General features: G+C 42.2%; 1 protein-coding gene across 15 annotated transcripts in view; it reads right to left on the reverse strand.

Annotated features, from left to right (window-relative positions):
* The window catches only part of LOC132783937 (glutamate-gated chloride channel), a 49746-nt gene extending 47361 nt beyond the window's left edge, over positions 1 to 2385 (reverse strand). For all 15 annotated transcript variants that reach the window (XM_060789264.1, XM_060789267.1, XM_060789260.1 and 12 more), the window contains exon 1: positions 1740 to 2385. The gene's annotated coding sequence lies outside the window, so the exon portion shown is untranslated. The remainder of the gene's footprint in view (positions 1 to 1739) is intronic.
* Positions 2386 to 7074: the final 4689 nt, after the last annotated feature.

Raw genomic sequence — 7074 nt, forward strand, 5'->3', positions numbered from 1 at the left:
AAAACTTTGCCACATAGTTTTCTGGCTTGCCGTGATGTCAGTTGCTTGCCTGTTTGCTTGCTGACTCCTTGTGAAAACTCTGGTAGCAAGCAAAAAAACTTAAATGTCAACTCGCTAAAGCTAAAACACTTCACAATCAACTTGTGCATAAAACTCGCAACTGTGGAAACACAAAAGCCCGCGCACGTCAACCTCAAGCAGCGCACTAGGCCACGTTGATTTACACACACAGAGAAACTTATAGATGTAGTGAGTCACACATACAGAGAGAAACAGAAGCACACACGCTGAGAACAACAATAAAGAAGGAAAAAAATAACAACAAGCAAACAACGAAAAAAGACTTCCGTGTTGATTGTTTTGTTTTGCTTGTGCGAGACGTCAACGTCAACGACAACGGCAACGACAACGACAACGAGAAACGCCATAAAAAGCGACTACGTCTGCGAAAATCACTTTAAAAACAAGTGAAAGGAGACCCAGGACCAACAAGGAGCGGCGACTGAGACTGCGACTGAGACTGAGACTGAGTCGTAGACTGAAAGGCAAACCTGTCCATCAACAAAACTATTGCAACAATAAACAAGAACAATTTGACAATTGAAGTGCTTCCCAGTAAGGCAAAAAAAAGAAGAAAATATAAAGAAGAACCACAGAGAAGCGAGGAGGACTTCTTTATGGCAAGTAGCCTCATCTCGCATTTGGCTATGAGGTCTATGAGGCAGTTGTTGTTTAGCTCATTGTTGCTGTTATTGTTGTTGTTGTTGTTGTTGTTGTTCGGGGGGAATGTGGAGCACTTGAGCACAGTTTCCGGTCATTTACACGTACACAAGCCGCACATGGCATGCCAATGCCTAAGTATTGTGAGTGTGTGTGATTGCGTGTTCGTTGTATGTGTGTGTGTGTGAGAGACTGACACAGTATCCTACATTTTTATTGGCTTTGCTATTGCGAGATGCGAAGAAGCATTCAAGACGCCCATTGCTTGCATTTGCTCTAATTGTGCTTGGATTCAGCTGTTATCGTTATCTCGGGCTCTGCACAAGGTCAGCAAAAACCCAGCCAGCAAGCGAGAAGCAGCTTGATCCCAAATTCAATTTCATTTCACGTAATTGTTTAGTTTTGTTTACACATTGTATCAATTTTCGTGCACGCTTTCGCCCAGCGGCAAACGTTCAAAAATTGGCCAACACAATTAGCACACACACACACACACACATACGCATGCTGGGACAATAGTCGCAATAACAACAACTAGAAGAGCAGCAGCAGTACCAGCAGTAGTGGAATCAAGAAATTGCTGAGGCAATAAAAACGTGGAAAAAATGAAGAAGAAAAAACGCTGTGCTGGCAGCATAAAAGTATGCTACGAAAAATTACAAAAGACAACTGGACCAAAACTTTTATAACTTTGATGCGAGATGGATGCCAATTGCTTTGCACAGACTCCACGTGAAGCAGCTGAGAGAGAGAGAGACAAAAAGAGAGAGAGAGCGCAATCACGCAAGAGAGTGAGAGTAGAGTGAAAGCATAGATGCGAGAGAGCAGAGCGTTGCTCTTTGCGCAGCTGCTGCCTGTTGTTGTTGCTGCTGCTGTTGCTGTTGCTGCTGCTGCTGCTGCTGCTTTCAGTGCTGCTGTCGCTGCTGCTGCTGCTACGTCTCCTGCAGGATCAGGGTGTGGTGAGTATGCTGCTGGCGTTGCTCTATGCTCTTACTGTAAATATAATGGTTTTGCCCTACCTTCTGTTGGCGTCGCTGTTGCTGCTGTCGCTGCCTCTGTCGCTGTCGCTGTTGGTTTTGCCTTCTGCTGTTGAACAAAAATTTCTCCGTTGCTGCCTGCTTCTGCTGCTGCTGCTGCGCTGCGCTGTTTTTTCCACTGAACCTTCTTCTTTTTCTTTATTTTTTTTCTTCTCCTGATATGTGACACGCAGCACTCACACACACGCACACACACACTCTCACACTGTCGCACACACTCTCGCACACACGCACACTCGCTCACTACTCTCGGGCACACACTCACACTGAGCCACGCGCGCGAGACTTTTGACGTGGTCAACGACGTGTTGTTATTGCAATTATTGTTTGCTGTTGCTGCTGCTTTCCTTTTTCCTCTGTTGTTAGATGTGTGTAGTTTTGTGTGTGTTTATATTTTACTGCTGTTTTGTTTGCATTTCACATTTTAATAATAATACGCGGCGTACATGCTTTTCTCTTCTTTTTGCTTTCTATGTATTTGTTTGCATTGATGTGTGTGTTGTCGTTGTCGTTGTCGTCGACGTTGTTGTTGTGGTTCTTTCTGTTTTGCAGGCAACTCAATTTCTCTATTGGGTTATTCGAAACGTTTAGCGCATTTCCGCTTCACAAACCGTACACGTCAACTGTCTGCACCTGACTGACTGAGGCAGTGGCGCTCTAGAGTCCAGAGTCCAAAACGCGAGGCGAGCGACGCGCTGTCGCTGCCACAGAGAGCGAAAATCGATGCCAGCGCCGACGCTGTCGTTATGTGGATGCTGTAAAGCGCCAGCAACAACAACAGCAGCAACAACGTTGGCAAAGAGTAAAGCTTAGCAGCAGCAGCATAAGCAGAGACAACATCTTCGGTTTGCTCTTCGTTTTGGCCTGGTATAACGCCTCAGTCGCTGTCGGCTTTGTCGTCGTCGTCGTCGTCGTTGTCCTCATCATCGTCGTTGTCGCTGTCGCTGCTTTGTTTTGATTTATTTTTGTGGTAGGTTCTGCTGAGATTGCTAAAGAGCAAAAGCTAAGAGCAACCATAGCAACCATCGACAGCAGCAGTGACAGTGGCAATGGCTGGCAACAACAACATCAGCAGCAGCCGAGGCAGCCGAGCCACAGCCTCAAAATTCGCATAACTACGGCTATTTTGAGAATTGCCTTTCATTTGCAATTCATAGCCATCGGCGCTGACCCAGAAACTCCCCCAAGGAACTTGGCTGGTAACTCATGTTGACAACTATAAATAAAACAAGCGCCACGATTTTCTTACGTTCACGTTACGTTCATACTTACTTGTAGCTTCACTCGCCAATCTAAATCTCAATCAATATCAAAGAAATATGAAAACAGGCATAAACAATTTGTACACAACACAGTTTTTTTTTTTTAAGTCAGATGGCGTTAACAAAAGACAAGCCTAAAATAAATATCATAAAAATATGAAAATAAATAAATGAGCTTGGCCCATATATAAATATTTGGTCAGCTACTGTTACCCTCAACCTCGTTCTTAGGTCTTAACAAAAGGGCTGCCTCTCATGGATAGATAGAAATTTGGTGTTGGGTTTAAGGCAATTTGGGGTTTGGGGGCATTGTGATTGTGATTGGGTTTGGGGTTGTGCCCAGGTTAGCGATTGTGCTCTAAAGGGAGTTCGTTCTCTCTGCTTGTGTGTGTGTTTGTTTTTTTTTTCTCCGCTCTTGTTGTTGTACTTTTTAAGCGGAGGCTGCTCTTTATGCAAACTGCCGCCTCCGTTTGCTAGTTGTTGTCGTTGTTTTGGTTTTGGCTGCTGCCTGTTTTTCAGCGTGTTTGTGTGCGTAAGCGTCTCATGAATATGTAAATTGTTATTATTGCATATTGTTCAGTGCCAGCAGCAGAAGCAGAAGCAGCAGCGACAGCAACAGCCGCAACCTTAGTCAAAGCCAGAACGTTGTCAGCTTTCTCTCTCTGTGCTTTGGGCTGCGGCTAAACAAAGGCGGCAAACATCCAAACAGAAGCGAAAAAGAACAGGTATAAAAAACAAAAACGCTAGAAGAAGACATCACTAAAATATAACTAAATAAGTTGAGGTCGTTAAAATGCACTCCAACCTGTCGTATACTTAACAAAAACACGAGTCAGACTCGAGAGTACGATTGCTTTGCCATTAAAACGAATGTTTATTAAATGGTTTTTGGTTTTATGCCATCTTTTCTTATTAATTATATTATGTACATTTACGTTCTGATTCCTTTGATTTTTATATATATTAATGGCAAATGATGCAGAGTGCGTTGTGCACAGACGTTGTTGAGATTGAAGAGCTGAAATAGACAGCGTCAAGTTAAGTTACCTAGAATTATTGTCAATAGCAATGCCTAGGCAACAAAGTAATGACCGGCACACAAAGAGACAAGCACACACACACACACACACACACACACACATACACAATATACTCGTGCTTGTACTTGAGGCAGCCTTGACAACCTGAAACATACCAAAGAACAAGACATTTGCCGCTGTCGTCTCTGATTGGCAGTCCTCAGCATCAGCAACAGCAACAGCGACAGCAACGACAGCGACAGCGAGAAGGCAAAAATCATCATTGACTACACTCGTATTCTGTGTAGATGCCACACGCTGTCGTCATCGCCATCATCGTCATCTATAATAACATCAAACAGCGCTGTCCAGACCAGCCCATAGCAAACAGTGCCCACGTTCTATCGAGTCTCAGTTCTAGTCTCAGCAGCTCCCGTTCTCTCCTCCTTTCTCCCATTTCCATTCCCACTTTCCACTTCCCATTCCCATTCCACAACTCCCCGCTTGTTATCACGCGCAATAAAAACCAAGTTGGAATTTTTCTTCGTTTTTTTTTTTTTGTCTATACTCTCCTAAAGGATACTGTGAATTTTACTTGAAGCTGGTAATATGTCAACGTAAGTGACACTGAAGCAGATGTACAACTCTTGACTTTTTTCAGGAGTGTCAACTAGTTTTTTTACAAGAGATTTTTGGCGTAGAAGTTTTACGCTTCAAATATTAGAAAACATGAAAGGTGATAGTTTATGCCGAGTTATAAATTCAAAACATAAAAAGAATACAAATATTAACATTTTCGAATTGTAAAAAACTTGAAGAAATATTATACATATAATTCTAATTAAAATAATATTATTCATTTACTTAAAGCTTAGAGCACACAAATGACTCTTCGGCCACAGCAAAGTCAAATTTAAATAAAATTAATGCGAAAGTGGAAATCAGCGCCCAGATCACAGATAAATTTATACAAATGATGTTTGCGCCGTGTTATTTATGTAATGAATTATGGGGAAATATTTTAAAATCATAAACAGAAATAAAATATATATTTTTATTATGCATAATCTTATCTTTGCTTAATGTGAAGTCATTAATATCCATCGTGGCATTCGGCAAATGCTCAATCATTTTAATAGACTTCCCTTCTTCGAGGGCATATAATCTTCGTCAAAGATAAATATCCTTTTTTTTTTGCTTTGCTTTGCTGCTCGTGTTTTTTTTTTCTTTTTGATGCTTACTTGATTTTTCCTTCCTTACGATTTTCAAACATTTACTTTCGCTTTTCGCAAACGAAAACATAGGCAAACACACACACACACACGCACACATAGGCGCACAAAGCACACGTATTCAAATTGCTAAGGTTTGGGTTTTGTGTGTATGGATAAGGAGAAAGGGCAAAGGCAGCAGCAGCAGTTGTAGGTAGAACCCAGGGGCTGCCAGTTGGCGCATAAAAAACGCCGTGTACGCAGGCGAAAATTGTTGTTGTCGGTATGGGGTGTGGCACGCCCAGCAACGGCAACGGCAATGGCAACGCAACGACAACAGCGATGCCGACAGCGACGTCGTCGCCTGAATGCGCGTTTAGTTTCAAGTGTTATTTTTGTGCTAGAAGCAGCCACCAACGAGGACATCTCTCGGCGTCTCGTCCTTACGGGCCAACAACAGCCGTTGATGCCGTTGCTTCTGCTTCGGCTTTCAACATCTTCGTCGTCGTCGTCGTCATCGTCATCGTTACCAGCGTCGTCGTCGTCGACTATTTTGGCTGAAGTGCGTAATTGATGTGAAAAGTGGCAACAAACTGTTTTTTATTTGCGCTTGCTTTCAATTTGTTTAAATTGCTGGGCGCTGTCGTTGCTGGGTGTGCCAATGTGTACACACGTACAACCCACCCACACACACGCACATATACATACACACACATTTAAGAACGCTGATTGAAGTTTTATTGAATTTTAAATTGTACACTGTCCCCGCCTGATTCCGTTTTTGTGTGTTTCTGGTTCATGGCTCCGGTTCCGTTTCAGTTTCAGTTTCCATTTCAGTTGCTGTTTCTATTGCTAAACTTTTCTCTGCTGCCAAACACACTATCTCGCTCTCAGCTTCTCTGCTAGACTAGTTCTCCAGCAGTTCTCTTATTCTCTTCCTCTCTCTCTCTCTCTCTCTCTCTCTCTGGGTGACATGTATTTTGAGTGTTTTATTGTTGACACAAATAATGTCACTCAAATGTCAAAAAGAGGCCGCTGTTTATTGTTGTTCTTGTTCGTGTTGCCGTTGTTTTTGTTTCCAAAGTGCTGAGGTTTGACATACATTAAAGCGAGTTTGTCAGGTGCGTTAAGAAGAATGTCTAAAAAGTTCAGCAGCCACCGCAAATAGGCCAAGCTGTCATTGGAATGCTAAAAAGCTAAAATATTCTTACATTGCCCTCGCCTCCTGCTCCTCTTTGTCCTGTCTGACTTCAAGTGAAACAAATTGAGTTACTTTGCCAAGTACTTCTGACATTTACAACTGTAACTAACCGATAACATTGATAGACTTAAAATTACAATTTCATTTTCATGCAATTCATGAAGCGTTCACCAAAGGAAGCTGATAAATTCAGCAACTTCTCGGCTTTGCCCCTTTAACTTTTGTTTGTGCAACTTTTGCTTTGCAGGCAAGTTTTAGTAAATGGCTGCAAAACTATTCATACAAATTAGCCAGTAAAATAAGATACAAGTGCCATAAAAAGCAATCATTATAATAAAGAAAAGAGTAACTCTTACCTAAAATCCATCTCCATTTCCTTTTGCATCATAATCAGATTAATGTTGCTACCCAACAAAAAAAAAAAGAATGGAGAGAAAAGCAGATACTGTTGACCTTTGTAAGCAGTTGGCTATTAACACTTTAGCTGCGGCAGTCAACCGAATTGAGCCTGCGTAACTGGAACTGAACCAGAGAGACAATAAAGTTCAATATTAATGCACCCTTTGACACAGCAGCAACAGCAACAGCCAGACCCCAAATCAGGCGCCATAAATATAAGACAAA

The sequence above is a fragment of the Drosophila nasuta genome, chromosome 2R, assembly GCF_023558535.2.
Source record: "Drosophila nasuta strain 15112-1781.00 chromosome 2R, ASM2355853v1, whole genome shotgun sequence".
NCBI classification, from domain to species: domain Eukaryota; kingdom Metazoa; phylum Arthropoda; class Insecta; order Diptera; family Drosophilidae; genus Drosophila; species Drosophila nasuta.